Genomic DNA, 19,934 nt, shown 5'->3' on the forward strand with positions numbered 1-19,934 from the left:
TAAAGACCTTAGTTTTAGGCAGTTGGGGCTCCCATCACTTTCCCTCCTTCTCCGCCAGGGCCAGCTCTCTGCCTGTTTCTCAGCTTGTCAACGGAGAAGCCCAGATGCATGAGTTCGCAGACAGAGAGCCAAGCTCTTTCACTATCAGGTGCATGGCCACTCAGCCTCTGTGAGCCTCATTTTACTTACCTGTCAAAGAAGCAGATTACACTAAAGGACTTCGAATGTTCCTTCCACCTCAAAACCCCAGGAATCTAATTTGGATACAGTTGTGGCAGGATTTCCCATCAAGCCTCAGTCTGGGTAATGGAAATAAAACCAAGCCCTGCAACGCTCAAAAAGGAACATTCTTCTTTCTTCCGCTCCTTGTAAATGACAACGGCAGAGGGGGCAGCACGATGCCATTTGTGGTTTGAATAAACGTTAATTATGTTGGTATGCTTTTCTGTCTCTCCCTCTTTTCTGATTATTCATCTAAAATGCAGGTTAGGCTGTGCATGTGTAACAAGTATTTGTGCTTTTTAGAAAGAAGCTGTAATGATTTGTAAATGTCTTCATTATGAGTTTGTAACATTTCCTAGATGTTCATCTACTCAATAAAATTACTTCCTCAAAAAGCCCTGCCCATGTATTTACTGAGTGCACTTAAGGAGAAAAAATAATCATGCAGACATTTTCTCTTCCATGGACCTCAAAAGGTGATTTAAGAGAGTCCTCTGGGAATAGAGATGGTAAAACCACCATTTCAGAAAAAAAACATGAGTTCAAATTGTTCATGGGTCAAAAAAAATAATTATATTGCATAACTTTACTCAGAAACATAAGCACGATGTACTTTAGAACACTTTATAAACATCTAATCATTTTCAACTGTCAGTGCTTTTCCAAGTGAGGTTTTGGAGATAAATTTACACAACCATGCGGGTCACTAACATTCCTGATCCCATGCATTGGACACAAGAGATTGAACCAAAACCCCAGATTACAGGCTATAAAAAAAAATGTGGTAGGAAAATCACATCAGGACTTAAACATTTTACAACACCCACCACCAGCCGAAATAAGCAGGCGAAGAGAGGAAACAAAGGGCCAGGTAGTTTATTTTAATGCCCCTGGGCGAGGTTCCCCAGTCTATGGAATTGGATGCTGGGGAAGTCACGCAAAAGTAGATAGGCAGCAAGTTTTTAAAGAAGGTAGGGGGAGGCAGAGCTTAGATTACAGCGGTGCAAGGATTGGCTAGCCTAAGGCATATTTTTCAGGTTGGGTGGGGACAGCAGCCGGGGACTTTGGCAGGTCATCAGTGTCTGATGTGCTCCCCCCTCCCCCCAGTGCCTTCAACCTTACAATCAGTATGTTATAAAATTTTTATGGAAGTACGATAACACAGTTACCGAAAAGTCACTAATGATAAGTGTATGGCTTGTTACATTTTTTACAAAACGAACACACTAGTGTAGTGAGCACCCAGGACAAGAACAGAACATTTCCAGTTCCCAGGAAAGCCCTCCCTCTGCCTCCCTCCAGACCCTTTGCCCTCTGAGTTGACTTTGAATGAAAGTCACCAGAAAAGGTACCTCTCAGTTAAGAATGGCAGGATGAGTAGGATTTAAACAGGAAAGGGTAGGGCCAGTGTCCAGGGAGGTGGAGCATCCTGTACACAACAGAGATTGCTTTTGCCTGTGTTTGTATTTTGTATGCATGAGTCATACAATATGCACCCTTTTATGCCTGGCCTCTTTCATTCAACATTTTGTCTGTAGCTGTAAATCATTCATTCTCGTTACTATATTTCAGTACATGAATATACCTCAGTTTGTTCATCCATTCTGCTGTTGTGGGCATTTGGTCCTTTTCAGTGTGGGATTATCACACACAGAGCTGTCCCACCAGTATTCTTATCAGAGGATCAGATGGAATATCCCTGGGTCGTTTGCCCAGTAGTTCTGAAGACAAGCAAATGAGTGGTCTAAAACCAGTGGCTAGAGCTGTGGTTTTCCAGCAGTCACCCAGAAGGGTTCTAAAAGCACAGATGGCTGGATCCCACCCCCAGAGGATCCGATGCAGTAGATCTGTGGTGGGACCTGACACATTGCATTTCCAACATTCCTGGGTGACGCTGAAACTGCTGGTCCAGGGACCACTGACTAGAGAGAGACCACTTTGAGAGCCACTGAACTAGAGATATTCGTAAAGCTTTGCCTCTGCAGGACCAGCCATTCCCAAAGCCCTGGGTGAAGGGCACAAGCTGTCTGCAGCAGTCCCTAATGCCCAGACTCATTTTCAAAATCTCTCCCACTTTGTACAGCTCTCACACAGAAAATTATTTCTTCCTTCCATAGGGAAAGGAGATCTTCTGGGTTGCCAGAAACAGAGATCCACTCAGGTTTCCTCAGGTGATTGTCTTTATAAGGAGAAATAGGGAGGAAAGAAGCCCAGGAAATAATAGCAGGAGTTAGGCAGCCAGGACTTATACAGAGTGCTTGACAAACTTATTGAATAAATGAATCACATGGGGCTTCTTGGGACAATGCAGACCCTGAGCCAGAAGGTCAAGGGTAGGGCCCAACATTCCGCATTCCTACCAAGCCCCCAGGTGATGCTGACTCTGCAAGTCCAGAGAACTCACAGCAGCCAGATGGTGGAGGGTGGGCCACCCAGACACTGCAGGAGGGCTGGTTATCTGCTGGCAGCTCTGAGGCCCGTACAGTAACTCCAGAAGTCTACCCTGCTCAGACTTGACACCTCCATTTCTGCTTTTCTCTGTAGCTTCTCCCAGCCTCCCCCACACTGACCCTCTCCTGCCCCTTGCTTCCCACTCATCACGTCCCCTTACTTGTGGCTTCTGCTGTGAGCTGTGCTCACTGCCTTCTGCACTTCCGTGCCTCTCCACTATCTGCTGATATCATTTCCACAGCTTGCATTCAAATTCCCCACAAAAGAACTGATTGGGTTACAACATAGCCTTTCCTGGATAGGATGCTCCTGTGGGGCGGAGTTCTTGCACTTCAAAGGCCAGATCATACCTACCTGTGGGTCAGTGCCAATCACTGGCCTCAGTAGTAGTAGCCTGAGAAACACAGGCATGGGGTACAAAGAATGATGACCTTATTGATGGTTCTCAGCCTTGGTTGCACATTAGACTTACCTACCAGATAATTTAAATTGATCGTAATAAATTTATCATAAATTTAAAAATAGCCCAAGCCAAAGCTAAAACCATGGAAATTCTATTGGTCTAGGGTGGGGGCCCAGGCATTAGTATTATCTATGAGACCCCCAGGTATTTCTAAACACCAGCCAGTGTTGAGAGTCGCTGACGTTATGTTTCTAAGGCTGCCGTGACAAAGCACCACACACTGGCTTAAGACAACAGAAATTTCTTCTTTCACAGACCTGGAGGCTAGAAGTCCAAAATCAAGGTGCTGGCAAGGCCGTGCTCCCTCTGAAGCCTGTAAGGGAGGACCCCTCCCTGCCACTCCCAGCTCTGGTGGTCCCAGGCAGTCCTTGGCTGGCAGCAGCATAACTCCAGGCTGTGTCTCCATCTGCGCATGGCCATCTATTCTCTGCCCATGTCTGTTTCCAAATTCCCCTCTTCTCTGAGAACACCAGCTGTATTGGGTGAGGACCCACGCTAATGACCTCGTCTTAACTTGATTACATCTGTAAAGATTATATTTCCAAATAGGACTTCAACATGTTTGGGGGCAGGGTTTGGGGGAGGCAGGACACAATCAACCCATAATACTGCCCTTATATAGGAACCTTTCAGAGGAGGTTACAGCTCAGGCAGGCATGCTAAGAGTGTTCTGAAGGGGGTCACATAGGTGACTGTCACCTTGCATGACCTGTCCTTTCTTCATTCCCTACTGCTCACCCAAAAATAAAGCCACTACCTTGGAAACTGATGGTCTTAATTTTCCCACCCAGTTTTGAGAAAGCCATTAATTTACTCCCCTGGACACTCAAGAAAACAAAACCCATACCCTTGGTGTCTACATCTGGAAGGTGGTTACACCCAGCACCCTAATTTATTCTCAGACCGATTTACAAAATTGCAAAGAGAGAGCATTTTGCTATCATGTAATTAGCATCACATACTTTGTAAGAAAATCACAACTCTTCAAAATACCAGACTAGATCGAGCCAAAACAGGATCTTTATGACCAGAAAAATTTGGCAGGTTGGTCAGGCTTACTCCATAAATGACGTGGTTTTACAATTTTGCAGGAATGATGGGCTTCCCCTGTGAATATAAAGACATAAATGTGGACAGATTCTTCGCATGTTACTGACTCTTTGCATTTGACACTTAAGACTTTTGCAAATTACCCAAGAAGAATAAGAATGTTCCAATATTCCCTGAGGATTGTGTTAATAATGCTTCAAATGTAAATACAATTACTAGCTCCCACTCTTAAAAGTCATACAGTTACACAAGTAGTGGCCCAGAGCTGATTCCAAAAGCCAAAGATCAATTTTGGTTTGGAGCTGGCCGGGCCACAAGACTACCCAGTTGCCACAGAAATCACATTTCCTGGACAAAAGTAAGTTTTAGCTGTGGCACTAGCCATACAACACATTCACCATGTTTAATGGTCACTAAGCGACCTGGGTCTGTATATACCACCGTCACCTCTTGGGGGACCTTGAACATGATGGTTATCCCAGCACACCCTGCAGTCCACCAGACTGGGCTCCTGTCCCAGTTTAGCTGCTCACCGGCTTGGGCACATCACCACCACAGCCTCAGCCTTGGGAGCCTAGCTGAAAAATAAGAATCATACTGCTGTCCTCCTTGTCCTATTCTAAGCTGAACTGCAACAAGAAGTGAAAGTGCTTAGCATGGTGGCTGCCACACTATATTCAATAAATATTTGCTGTTAACTGCTATCATTATTTCTGAGACAGCAGTCACCATGTGCTCACATAATTTATGAATGCATATGTGCATTTTCCAAGAAGAATGCCCCATGTGCCCCATCCTTTCCCCCTGAACCAGGATTCTGTTTCCCTTCTCTATGGTGACCTTCCAACACTTTTTCATGCATCAGAATCAACCAGATAACATGCCTTGAGTCCACCTGTGTCCTGCACTCTGCTAGGACCTTGAGAAATACAAACGAACAGAAGACACCATCCTGGCTTCACAAGGGCTTTTGATTTTATGATGATCGGAGAACCAAGCACATGCTGTTGAAGATCAAGAGATTTCATGGAAGAGCAGTTGTTTGGGCTGAACCTTGGAGAAACAGGGGGAGGGTTTGGTGAGAAGCACATTCCAGACAGAGGGAACACATGAAAAAAAGCCCAGATTGCAGAAATCAGAAACAACATAAACCCAAAGAAACCAAAAAGAAATTAATTTTTTTTAATAGAGAAAATAGTGCAAAAATACTATTGAAGAGAGAATGACTAAGAGTTTCTCAGCACTGAATAAAGACAGGCGCCCACAGATTATTCTGTCTGTCAGAATAAAATATTCTGACAAATGATCAGGAAAATAAGTCTTTTCTGTTTGTTTGTTTTTAATTTGCAAGTACATATACATGGTGAAACTTCAGAATGAAAGGCTACCTTAGTGGTGGGTCACTTGGCTCCTGTCTCAATAAAGGGCAAAGAATGAATGAGCTGGGAGAACAACGTGCGCCACAGTTGGTCATGGCAGCCCTGCGCTCCTCCCAGGGCTTATTAAAAATAAAACTTTATAAAAAAGGAACAAAGATCAAACCCAAAAGCAATCTGAATGGAAAGCAGCTTAGCTACAGAAGACCAAGAATTAGATTGACGCGGGTTTGTCTTTAGCAACTTTGCTGCAGAAGTCATATGAGTAATCAGTATCTTCAGAGGGTTGAAGAAAAATATCTTTGAAACAAATTGAAATATTGTACAAATGGCTCAGTTCTTGAGCACTGGCTCCTTTGCCAGTTCTTGATGACTTTCTTTCCTTGTCAGAGAAGGAAATCAATAGCATACTATCATTTATTTGTATTTTGAAGCCACATCCAAGTGCTATGATAGAATATGAAGAGTATTCTGGAACTGAATTCAACCAGAGTAAATAGGAATCCATTCACCAGCTCCCTTCCAGGTGGAAACATTTGACTCCAGCCAAAGAGTGTGGTGCTCTTGTTGACTTTGTGTCCGACAAAGGGCTGAAGGCGGCCTTTCAGGAGAAACCTCCATAATTTCTGTCTCTGTCCCATCCAAGTATGTAGATCCATCGAAAGAACAGCCAAACACTGACTGTCATTGTTGTTGTGTATTGTGGTATAAGAATTTCTAATTTTAGAAAGGCAAAAAGAAGAAATTGAGGGAATCTTATGGCACAACATTTTATCCTTGCACTTTGACAAGAGCACAGACAATACCATCTCACTGATATGAAACAATTATTTTCATTTCTTTTTAAAAACCATATGCTTCGGGTGCACTATTGAAGATTATGTTGAATTGTGTCTTCTTAATTTACCTATAACCAACAATCCTTTTGAATAATAACACCCAATAAATGACTCACAAATGACAAAAATGGCAAACTACTGACCTAGAAAATGAAGTCTAAACTCCTAATGTACCAGTCTCCTCACGTGAGACTGCTTTGGGTCTGTCCCTGAGCCACCTCTTCAGGGTTATCTGCCTCTTACCCTGCTCTCCAGCCTCACCAGATGGCCTGTGCTTTCTAGAATGCACTGTGCAGCCTCGCACCTCCACACCAATGGTCACCTGCCTGAAACATCTTCCCCTCTCCTAACCCATTTACTTCCTTCCCTAGCTACCAACTCATCATCAAAACCAGTTCGGAGTCCCCTCCCCTACCTAGTTTTGCTAACATGCAAAACCTGATGATTTTCTTTTCTTTTCAGATAAAGAAATCAATAGCATACAATTATTCATATTTTAAAACCACATCCAAATGGTACAATAGAATATGAAGAATACTCTGGAACTAAGTTCAGAACTAGCTTCTGTCAGCCTAGGGCCTCTGGTGTTCAGACCAGGACCTGCTGGACTGGGCGATGTGTACAAGAGGGCATCAGCACACAGCTTTCGAAAGTCACTGTGAGATCCCAGATTGTACAGGGAAAGGAATAATTCACCATCCAGGGTCCAGTGGTCTAGTTGGGTCTGCCCTTGAAAGGAACCATAGAGAGAAGGAAATTTTAATTCTAAATTCAGATCTTGCTTCGAAATAATTTTCAAAAGCAATGCATGCCTGGCCAACATGGTATAATGAGCTGAAGTCTCTCTGAAGTAAAACAGGTGGCAGTTTCAGAGAACAGTATCTGGTTCCTGTTTCCCAAATGATTCTAGAGTGGGTGTTTTAGGAAAGCAGAGGGACTGACGAGCAACAATGACAGTTCCCATGTTCCCTGTACTTTCCCAGGGGAAGGCATGAAGCATCAAAGTAGCATGACACCAAGACGTTCCCAGAAAGGGCAGAGGAAGAAAGAGCAGGGCACCTCCTGTAGCAAAATTGATTTCAAAAGCCAAATTAACTCTCAGCCCAGGTGATCTGCACATGGCAAAGAAGTCCTGCCTTTGAGCAGAAAGATCCCCCTGCGAGGGATGGGACAAGTTTCCTGGCGCTCTACCTACCCCAACTTCCTAGGAGACTTGTGTCCAAAGACCCCCTGGCAGGTAATATGAGAAAAACCCTGAGATTTTGCTGTTGTTCTTGTTTTTTGCGCAAAAACAAGCTCAGAAAATTCGGACCAGGACAAAGAATGAGAGTTTGTCATTTTAGTGCATTTTAATGCAAATATCCAAAACATTTTCTCTAACTTTGTCTTCAAAGTTCAAGCCTATTAGAATTTGAAAGAAGAGAACAACGATCGACCATATACCATTTTCCCAGACTCACCACTTATCATCTTGTCACATTTGCTTGTTTTTACTGAAACTAATTGAAAGTGAATTGCAGACATTGTGACAATCAACCCTGAAATGTTGAAGTATGTGTCTTCTAAGCGTATTCTCCTACACAGCCACAAAAGAAAAAGTGAAGTGCAAAAGAAAAGGAAGCTTTACAAAGTTAGTATTACTGTAATAATATTAAAGACAGAGTTCATATTCACATTTTCCCAGTTCTTCCCAACAATAGCCTTACAGATTTTTTTTCAATCCAAGATCCACAGTAGGCTCACACAGTACATTTTATTTTCATGTCTATTTAATTTTCTTTGCTCTAGACTAGTTCTGCCACTTTTTGTCTTACATGACATTGGTCCAAACCAGTTATTTTGCACAAAGTATCCCAACTGTATGTATTTGTGTGGCTTTTTTCCTCATAACAAGATTCAGCTTATGCATTTTTGGCAGGAATACCACGAAAATGAGGTTATGCCCATCTCAGTACATCACATCAGAGGTCACATAATGCAGTTTGTTCCATGATTGGGGGTGTTAATTTTGACCCCTTGGGTAACATGATGGCCTCTAGACAACTCCATCATAAAGCTACTTTCCCTGTTCCATAATTAACAAGTAATCTGCAGGTTGATACTTCAAAGCTGAAGTTTGGAGAAGATGAACAATTAATTACTGGAGGTGGGGTACAAACCGTGATCCATCAACAATTCTGTGAAAGAAGAAAATTAATGCAGGAATGTTGGGGAGAAGAACCAGTGCTCTCCTGCACCTCTACCCTTACATACACACACGCACGCACTCCAGGGATCCTCAGAGATGCTGGGAAGAGGAAATGATGGGACCCCCAAGGTTTATGGGATGAGGGTTTGAGCCATTCTACTTTCAAATTAAAGGAAAAGGTAACCCAGAAGACTGGAAGAATTGGTGGCATTGAGGTAGCAGGCACCCTAGTGGATTGTTTGCAGAAATGAACCCAATTTGTTCTTGGCCCCCCTATACTCATGTCCCCTTCCCACCTGGGCTCTGAACTTGGCCATATGACTTGCTTTGAACAATGGAACAGTAACAAGCAGCACAAGTAGAAACTGAAAAAGTGCTTGCTTGCACATTGGGACTTGCCCGCTTGTTACTCTCAGAAACTTGACACACCATGTGAATGAAGCCAGGTCAGCCTGCTGGAGGAAGAGAGACCACATGGCCCAGTCCCTCCTGTAGTCCCACTCTATAGCTGGAAGACCAGCAGACATGTGTGTGAAGTCGCCCAAGACCAATTAGCCCACATCGGGTTCACAAGCTGATCTCAGATACATGAATAAGCCCAGCAGCAATCAGCCAAGGCTGGTCCAGATTGGCAGAACTTCCCAGCTGGCCCACAGGCTCAGAGCAAATAATGAATAGTTCTTGTTTTAAGCCACTAAATTTTGGGACAATTTGTTATGCAGCACAAGCTAACTGATACACTTAGGAACCACTCTAACTCACAGACTTTGATTCAAGATATAAACCTGTCTTTTAAAAAACCAAATCCCTTTTCATAGATTATAACCTTTTTCAAAAATAAAATTTACACTGAGCTCTTAGCAGGGCTTTCCAAAAAAATTTAAAATAGTTTCAGCAAATTCTAAATTCAATTGAACTCAAAATCAGTATCTCATGAATTTCTATATACATGCTTATTTTAGTGCAAGATAGACATGCACAGTTGAAAAATATGTTGGAACATTCTGAATGTTCTTTAGCTGGGTTGTTAACATACACACACTGTTCAGTAGACATGCCAAGCCTCAGTGAAGGCCAATCAATGCAACCTCAAGTAATAAATTTGTTGAAAAACATTTAAAGTAGTAAGAAACCCCCATGGAGTGCTCAGACTTTGTTACATATTAGAATCATCTGGAGAAGCTGTTAGAAATCCCAATACCCATGCCATAATCCAGACCAATTCAGTTGGATCCCTGGGAATAGGCTGTAAGTATCACTATTTTTTTATAGCTCCTTGGGTGATTCTAGTGCACAGCCACACCTGAGACCATACCCACTGAATGTGCCCATTTATGAGTATCAGCAGATGTAAGTCATTCTGCAGTCCAGGTAAGTTAGAAACAAGAATACAACACGTGATCCACTCACTAATACATGTTCCATGATGCCCTTTACAAAAGCATCAGAGGACATGTTCATTCATCTCCAGCTTCTACTCATAACAAGTTCATGTTCTAGGGAGGGCAATGTAAAATGAGAGACCTGATGAATGTCTGCTGGACTCTAGAAATTAACAAAACATCCCAGAAGGTGTCCAGTTATTTAATTAGAGGATTAAATAATGAAATAATTTTCTCAATAGCCTGCTCCACTTTGTGGATTCCCTTTTCTGTCTCTGTGCTTGCCTGGCAGAAAACACTTTGACATTTCTTTTGAGGATTATTCTTGGCTTGCTATTCTGAGTTCCTTGGCCCTTATACCCTAATAATTTTATGGCTCAGCCATGGAACTCCTAAACCGTGTACACAAAAGGTCATTGCGTCTACACTGTGACACTCCATAAAGGTCTTTTATTGCTCAGGGATTTCGTCTACATTTTATAACCTGGTTCCTACAAATCCCCTGTAGCTTTCTGAGCCAAAGATCTCTAAAAGGAGCCAAACTGTTTTACTCCCTAGACTTTTAAAACCTTCCAAGGCACCACTAAACAGTTGCCTAACTGACAGCATGACATGTTGTATAACTCAGTATTTTCTGGAAAAGAAGACAACATACCAGAATGTTGGGGTTGAAAAAGATGCAGAGACTTCACAGACCCCCTGCCCTGGCCAGGGCTAAGCCAACCAGTTACAGCCACATTGCTAATGTGACCATCAGCACCTCCTGCCGTGATGGCCCCATACAGCCCAGAGTTGGTATTGAATGCCTTGCACTGAACCAAGTTGGGGTTGTTTTCTGGCAGAAAATGGTAAACCTGAAACAGGAAACCTAGGAACAGTCCCAGTATCTCAAAAAATATTCTAAGATCAGTTTCAGTTATAAATATGTTGACCTCCAAATACAAGAAGAGAAAATGCTTTGCCATTTTCTAATGGAGTGACATTTTGAAGTGTGTGCTCACCTGCGCTGAGTCTGAGGGATGATGAGGAGGGAGGGAAGGGCCATCAGTAGCAGTTAGGGGTCAAGGAAATCTGGAAATTCCATATCACCAGAAGGGCAGAAGAGTGAAGCCAGCCCCGAGTGCATTGTGACTCATGAGAAGAGTCTGCTTTGCAGGGACAAGGGCACCACGAGACTCCTCATGCGCACTGGAGTCTCTTCATACAGGAGACGGTGGAGGGTGGGGAGGAAGACAGACACAGATGAAGCCAGTGACTCCCCTGACACACAGATGGGCTTTATGTCTCATGTGGGAACAAGGTTGACAATTACAAACAGATTTCAGAAAGCCATGAGCCAGTTTATAGGAGTGGGTTCATACTGAGTTCAAAAGGAAAACAGATGGATTCCTCAGGGCCAGTATCCTGGTTCCATGGGGGCCAGAAGGGGCACCACAGACCTTGCCTCACTCCTGCTTCCTCTGCCTGCAGACCATCCCCTAGCATCCCAGGTGCTCCTCCATTTCTAGAATGAAAATCTCCTGAAGGACAACTTCTATTTCTTCCTTTAATAAACCATTTGTTTTTCAGTAGTCTCAAAAAATTATCTTGTATTTCACTCAGTTTTCTTGGTGGTACAGACTGAGCCCAGGTGACCTCCATTTTTTTTCCCCGTGCTATAGATGTATCAACACATTTATCAACTTTGATTTAATTATGTTTCCATGCTTACAAACAAAAGTTAGTTTCTTCATGGCATATACTGGCACAGACTACCTGCAGCCCCACTGTAATGTGAACTGCCTGAAAAAGGTAGGGTGGAAAGTACTAGAGCTGTTTGTTCCTGGGGTTTGGGGTAGAGGGGAGGCTGCTGTCTCCACATCCACGGGCTTGGGGGAGACCATGTGATCCTGCCTGCCCAGCCACAGCTAATTCAACCAGAAGTGGATAGGGGCTGCCATGTACTGTTGTCTGGGTTGTGCCCTGCACAAGGAAAGGAGCAGGTGGTACAAATGAAGCCCAAGTGTGCCCTGGCTCAAGGCTGCATCTGCCTGGAGGAAGAACACCTTTCCTAAATTACACAAAAGTACCCTGTAGGCTAGTGGTCACCTGGACAGATGCCTGACATACGCTGGGTCAATTAAATTCTTTCCTGTTCCTAGCACAGAGGATTCCTGTGCTAAGAAGTCAGGTGGAGCTGGGTCTGGGCCATGGAGATAGAACAGAGCAAACACACAAAGAGATCAAGACACAGAGAACCAGGCAGAACCCGCAGCATGTGGGCGCACAAGCTGCCATGGTGGCCCTCCAGCTGTGATTCTGGCCCCCAAGCACTCTGAGCTGGGTTCCCTCCTTAGCACTCCGCAGCCCCAGTATTTGAGAAGCAAGAATACAGCATGTGACCCACTCTCACCCCCAGATCCTCCTCCTTGGCATGGACTGGTTCAAGTGCATTTCTAGTGGTTGCAACCAGTGACGTTTGACTGAGGTACAGGCCTTGTGAAAAGCTACTCTCCAGGTGCCTTTGAGATGGACCATCTGGGTCCTGCACCCAGTCGGTATAACTTCCCCTAATGTTCTCTACTGATGGGGCCCCTGGCATAAGGAAGGTTCATCAACATGTTTATCTTTCTCCTAGCATATCCTTTACACTGGTTAACCATCTGACCAGATTGTTCTTAACTGGTTGTTTGGCTATTAGAAAACATTTCTACAAAACTATCCGATTGATTTAATTCATTCCCCAAATTAGCTTTTCAAAAACACTGAAAGTATCAAAAAGAGATATCGTTGTTTACGTGGTACCAAATATCTGGACAACCTTTTGGTTTGGTTTTGTATGTATTTTGTTTCTTTGTTAGACAAATAATCCTTGTCTTCCATGCATCCATTTAAAAATAAAGACAAATTAAAAATTTATCCATAATTTTGCCATCTAGAGATAATGACTGCTAACATGTTGCAGTTTCTTTTTCTGATATTTTTTTCATGTGTATAGTCTCTGGATTATAATCAGCTTTCTGTTACAGAACATTGACTTTTTGGAGAGCCAACCTGGCTTGGAGTGCCATTTTCATCAATAATAGTTTCTAAAGTGAAGTTAAAGAGCTTTTGCGGCAAATCACAAGTGGGATAACCTATTTGAGCAACCATCAGGCACAATAAAGGTACTGCTTCTTGCATTTGGGGTAGATGCAAAGGTGATAGATTCTAGTCAAAATCATAGAAATAGAAAGCAGAGAAAAGGTGGTTGCCAAGGGCAGGTGGAGAAAGGAATTCATGTTTTATGGAAAAATTAGAGTTTCAATTTTGCAAGATGGAAAAGTTCTAGAGATCTCTTGCACAACAATGTAAATATACTTAACATTCCTGAATTGTACACTTAAAAATGCTTAAAGTGGCAAATTGTATATGTTTTTCACTGTATATGTATTTTTAAATATGTATATATGATGATAGACTATCATTTACTAGTCCAGGGAGTTGCCAGACTTTGTCTAAACCAATCCAATTGCAAAATGATCCCCCTCAGAGTGTGAAGTGCCTGCAAAAGGAAATGTGGAAGATAGTAGCTGTCCTATTAAGAACAGTCTGTATTTCAAGAAAAATAGCAACACTCACTAATTCAGCACATAACATAGAAGCCAGCCTCTAGCTCTGAGAAACTCAAGCCCACCAGATGGGCTCAGAAAGGTCACAGTGTTAACTGACCTTGGAAGGTACCCGGAAATAAACAGGGAGATGGTGACTTCAGAACCCCCCACAATTCAACAGCCAGTGGTGCAGATTGATTTAGCTGGCCTCTAAAAGGAAGTTGCAGTCTGAACTCTAGCTTCAAGGGTCACAGAGCAAAAGGCATTCTAGGGGAATGGACACACCATGGAAAAGCAAAGAATATGGAGGACCTTTGCCATTTAAAAAAAGGGGGGGAAATGGAACAATAGAACTATAAGGAAGAGCCTGGCACCTCTGGTCCTTCAGACACTACAGTGTCAATGGTGGGCTCACTCCTTCACATCTTACCTTTCAAGGTAAATATAAACATGAACATGTGCAACATCACATCTCAGCCCCCTTCAGCCCTACCCCTGCTTTTGCCACAGGAAGCCCAGGGGTCTCAGGAGGTCCTGCCCACACCCTCATCCTCATCATTACTTAAAGGGCAGGGACAGCATTTATTGTGGTAGGATCGTGGGGCAGGGACAGCAGGGCTTGTGGGACAGGGACAGCATTTATTGAAGAAGAGAGTGCAGAATCCTAAGGCCCTCAGAGCAGGTGTGCAGTTCCTATTAGCACAACCCCCACACCTCTTGCCCACCATACTCTCAAAATCAAGGGCATGCTTTTGTTTAGGGACATCCTTTATCTTCTTTCACTGAGAATATTCATCACGGGAGCAATAAGATTTGGGAGCAACAGGCTTCTTTATTCCCAGTTTATGCCCAAAGTGGTACAAATGCCACAAATGTATCACCAGGTAGACATGTGGATTCCCAAGCCCACAAACCACTCCACCTCATCATGGCTCTGCATTCCTATGAAAGCACTTGGGGACTTAAATCTTAATGGCTTTCTATTAAAAAAAAGACACATGTGCATGATTCAAGCCATTTATAGTGCGTATAATTTCTCAAGATCTACTTCCAGTTTCCTGACGAGCTGCGCCTTGGCATAAGCTGATATTTCTCCCTTACCCCATCTTTGCCCCAGCTCAGCTGCACTCTGAGTCACACCTTGCAAAACCCTACATTGCCAAGACATGTGTGTTACATAGAGCTGGCACTCAGAAAAGCATGTGGAATGTGTCACTGATTCTAACTTTTTCTTCCTTGCTCCTGTGTATTTATTTTGTAAGTGGCATTTTCAACTGATAGAGGTTCAAAAAATGCCCACACTGAACTGAATAAGGAAGAAAGCCCCAAACACAATTTTTTATTTTAAAAAAGACAAGCATTCATGCAATCTTGGCAGATACAAGGGATTACAAGTAGAAAACAAAATGCCATTCTGCTGAGAAGGTGGTCTGCTGTTTCACAGCAGAATTTATTAAGGTCCACATCTTATAGCTGATGATTTCCATCAGGGTATTTTTAGTTTCTGTATTTTGTTTTTTTTTTAATGGTAACCCTGGTAAAGAATGAACACTTGATGAAGCCAGGAAAATCTTATTGACATATGGGATACCAGCATGGGGTCCAAGGGTGCATATTTCAAGAAAAGTCTTGACACGCTCTGCAGTTCGAAAACTGTCCACATCGTCATCTGGGCTGGAATGCTCCTATCCCCCAGAGTCAGGCACGGGTCTTGGGGAATCTTACTCGCTCTTCTCCTGCTTCTCCCATTTCTTGCTTCAATATCACACTCCCCCTGAGGCATGCTAGAGCAAGAGCATGTGCAGACAGATCCAGACATCTGCCTGTCTTCCCCTGGCACTAAGAAAACCACAATCCTCGAGTTACTGTGTTAATGTGTTCTATGGCTCTGGACAAATGTATGCACCATTATGGTATTGTATAGAGCAGTTCCATGCCTTCAAAAGCGTCTGTGCTCACCTACTCATCCCTCTCTCTTCTCTAACCTTTGGCACCACTGATCTTTTTAGCTGGAATCAGATAATATGTTGCCTTTTCAGATTGGCTTCTATCACTTTATAAGATGCATTTACTGTTCTTCCATACCTTTAATTCCATTGTCTAGATGTAGCACAGTTTATTTATCTAGTGACCTACTGAAGGACATCTTGGTTGCTTTCAAATTTTGGTGATTATGAGTAAAACTGCAATAAACATCCATGTTCCAGTTTTTGTGGGGACATACATGTTCAACTACTTTGGGTAAATGTCAATGAGTATGATTGTTGGATCTTAGGGTAAGAATACATTTAGTTTTTCTAAGAAACTGCCAAACTGTCTACCATTTTGCATTCCTGCTAGAAATGAGTAGGAATTCCTATGGCTCCACATACTTGTCAGTATTCTGCATTTTGGCCCAGTCTAATAGGTCTGTAGTGGTAGCTCATTGTTTTAATTTGCATTTATCTGATGACACATGATGCAGAGCATCTTTTCACATGCTTATTTGCCATCTGTAAATCTTCTTTGGTAAGGTGTTTGCTAAGGTCTTTGGCCAATTTTTTAATTGGGTTGTTTTCTTACTGATGAGTTTTAAGAGTTCTTTGTATATTTTGAATAACAAGCCTCTCTCAGATGTCTTTTGCAAATATTTTCTCCCAGTGTGTTGTTTGTCTTTTCATTTCTCTTGACAGTGTCTTTTGCAGAGCAGACACTTTTAATTTTAATGAAGTCCAGCTTCTTCTTTCTTTCATGGATTATGCCTTTAGTGCTGTATCTAACGTCAATTCTTCTCCAATGCTTCCAAAATATTTAAGAAGGGGACATTCCAAAACTCATTTTATGAAGTCTGTGTTACCTTGATATCAAAGCCAAACTAAGGACACTGCAAGAAAAAAAAACTACAGGCCAATATATCATGATCAAATGGGATTTATTCCTGGAATACAAGGATGGTTTGACATACATAAATCAATAAACATGATATACCACATTAGAAGAATAAAGGATAAAAATCAAATGATCCTCTTAATAGGTGCAGAAAGGTGTTTGAAAAAATTCAAACCCTTTTATCATAAAATCTCTCAAAAATAGAAGGAACATACCTCAACATAATAAAGGCTATCTCTGATAAATCCACAACTAACATCATACTCCACAGTCTTTCCTCTAAAATCAGGAACAAGACAAGGGTGACCACTTTCACCACTCTTATTCAACATAGTACTGGAAATCTTAGCCAGAACAATTAGGAAAGAAAAAGAAATAAAAAGCATCCAAATTATAAAGGAAGAAGTAAAATTGCCTCTGTTTACAGACGAAATGATCTTAAATATAGAAAACCCTAAAGACCCCATCATAAAACTGTTAGAACTAATACATAAATTCAGTTAAGTTGCAGGATACAAAGTCAACATATAAAAATCAGTTGTATTTCTATATCCTAACAATAAAATATCTGAAAAGGAAATAAAGAAAACAATCCCATTTATAATAATATTAAAACAATAAAATATTTAGGAAATATCCTAGCAAGGAGGTGAAAGATATGTACACTAAAACCATAAGAAATTGATTAAAGAAATTGAAGAAGACACAAATAAATGTTAAGATAACCCATGTTCACAGATCAGAAGAATTAAAATTGCTACAATGTCTATACTACCTAAAGCCATCTATAGATTCAATGTAATCCTTGTCAAAATTCTAATGTCAGTTTTCACAGAAATAGTAAAAACAATCCTAAAATTCATGTGGAACCACAGGATACTTCAAATAGCCACAGCAATCCTGAGAAAGGAGAATAAAGCTGGAGGCATCACACTTTCTGGTTTCAAACTACACTACAAAGCTATAGTAATCAAAATAGTATGATACTGGTATAAAAACAGACACATAGACTAGAGAGCCCAGAAGTAAACCCATTTTTAGTTAACTAACATTTGACAAGGGAACCAAGAATACTCAATGGGGAAAAGAAAGTTATTTCAATAAATGTATTGGGAAGACTGGATATTCACATTCAAATGTGTTGGGAAGACTGGATATTCGACATTCAAAAGAATGAAATGAAAACTCCATATTAAATCACTCAAAAAAATTAACTTGAAATGAATTAAAGACTTTAAGACCTGAAATTGTAGACTTCCTAGAAGAAAACAGGGAGAAAGCTTCTTGGCATTGCTCTTAGCGATGACTTTTTTGTACATGACACTAAAAGCACAAGCAATAAAAGCAAAAATAAACAAGTGGGACTACATCAAACTAAAAAGCTTCTGCACAGCAACAGAAACAATCAATAGAATGTAGAGGCAACCTGTAGGATAGGAGACAATATTTGAAAATGATGGATCAGATAAAGAGTTAATATTCAAAATATATAAGGAATTCATATAACTCAATAGCCAAAAAAAACCAAGTAATCTGATTTTTAAATGGGAAGAGGGCCTGAATAGACATTCTTTCAAAGAAGACATACAAATGAGCAACAGATATGTGAAAAGATACTCAACATCACTAATTATTAGGGAAATGCAAATCAAAACCACAATGAGATGTTACTTCACACTTATTATAACAGCTATCATCCAAGAGACAAGAGATAAGTGTTGGCATAGATGTAGAGAAAAGAGAACCCTCATGCACTGTTGGTGGGGATGTAAACTGGTGCAACCACTATGGAAACAGAATGAAATATCCTCAAAAAATTGAACTACCATTTGAAACTGCAACTCCACTTCTGGGTATATATCAAGGAAATGAAATCACTAACTTGAAGAGGTATCTGTACTCCCATGTTCGCTGCAGCATTTTTCATAATAGCCAAGACATGGAAACAACCTACGTGCCCATTGATGGATGAATGGATGGTGTATGTACGTATATGTGTTTGTGTGTGTGTATATATACACACACACATATAATAGTGTATATACAATGGAATAATATTCAGCCATAAAAAAGGAAATCCTGCTATTTGTAACAACACAGATGGAACCTGAGAGCATTATCTAAGTGAGATGTTACACAGAGGAAGACAAATACTGTATAATCTCTCTTATATGTGAAATCTGAAAGAAAAAATTTAAAAAGCCAAACTCATAGAGAGCAGAATGGTGGTTGCCAGGGGCTCAGGGGCAGGGGAAATGGGGGATGTTGGTCAAAGGGTACAAAGTTTTAATTATGAGATGAATAAGTTCTGGGGGATATAATATACAGTGTGGTGACTAAACAATACTATATTATAAACTTAAAAGTTGCCAAGAAGTAAATCTTAAATGTTCTCACCACACAAAAAAGATGAGGTAATTATGTCACAGTATCATGATTGTGGTAATCATTTCACAAAATATACACATATCAAATCATCATATTATATACCTTAAACTTACACAATGCATGTCAACTATATCTCAATAAAGCTGGAAAAAATAAAAAGTTTTTCAAGGGGAGGAGGAAGGTGGAGTTAGTCCCACATAATGTGGGAAAGGCAGAATCACAAAAGATCACCACCCAAAGGGCTTTTTGATCATCTATTCAGGAATTTTAAGCGGGCACCTCAATGGATATTTTTATTCATCCTGAGATACGTTTTGTTTGGCCAACACAAGGTTTTCATTTTAACTAACCCAACAGAGTGGTTATAAAGTTCTGAAATCCCAGACTCTGGAAAAATGGGGAGATCTGACAAAGCAGAGTCCATATTTCAAGATGTCAATAACCCGCTGGGTTTTAACCGTAAGCAACCCTTCGAACTTCGATCTCCAGCCACAGCTTCGGGTCCCAATTCTGTAGACCCAGAGCCTCCCTCCGTGCTTTCCAGCAGTTAGAATGAGCAGGTCCTGAGCGTTTAACCCCCTCGCTCAAAGTATAAGGAAACCAAGGACAAGGAAGTCATGGAAATTGACTAAAATCAGAGTCTGTTGGAAGCAAGATGGAGTGCTCGAGGGTCTCCCGCCAGACTAGCAGAAGCAGCCTAACTGGGAATGGTCTTTGAATGGCCAACGAATCCGGCAGTGGTGGGCATTGCAGGGTTTGCGTAAGGATTTCAGGGTAGGGGCTTTGAGCAGCACAAACTGCGGCCGATCCCCACCATCCTCCTAGAGTGGGGGGCCTCCTCCACTACAATGGCCCACCCCAAAAAGTTTCATTCCAAACTCCTAGGAGTCTACCCAGCACCAGTTCCCAGGCAGAATGCAATGCACCCCGGGCTCCTCCTGAAGGAGTCACCTTGTAGCGGGAGCAGACGCTGGCACTGGGCTCCAGCCGAAGACAGGACGCGCTCAGCTCTCCCACTGGCGACGCTCATGAGCCGCCACGGCAGGGCGCACAGGGCTTTGCGGGTTCCTCGGAATCTCACCATCTGAACCTGGCTGCTGGGGTCCCATTCACACCGGGGCGCCAGGGAGCAGAA

This window comes from Manis pentadactyla, chromosome 5 (genome assembly GCF_030020395.1).
Source record: "Manis pentadactyla isolate mManPen7 chromosome 5, mManPen7.hap1, whole genome shotgun sequence".
In the NCBI taxonomy this organism is placed as follows: Eukaryota; Metazoa; Chordata; class Mammalia; order Pholidota; family Manidae; genus Manis; species Manis pentadactyla.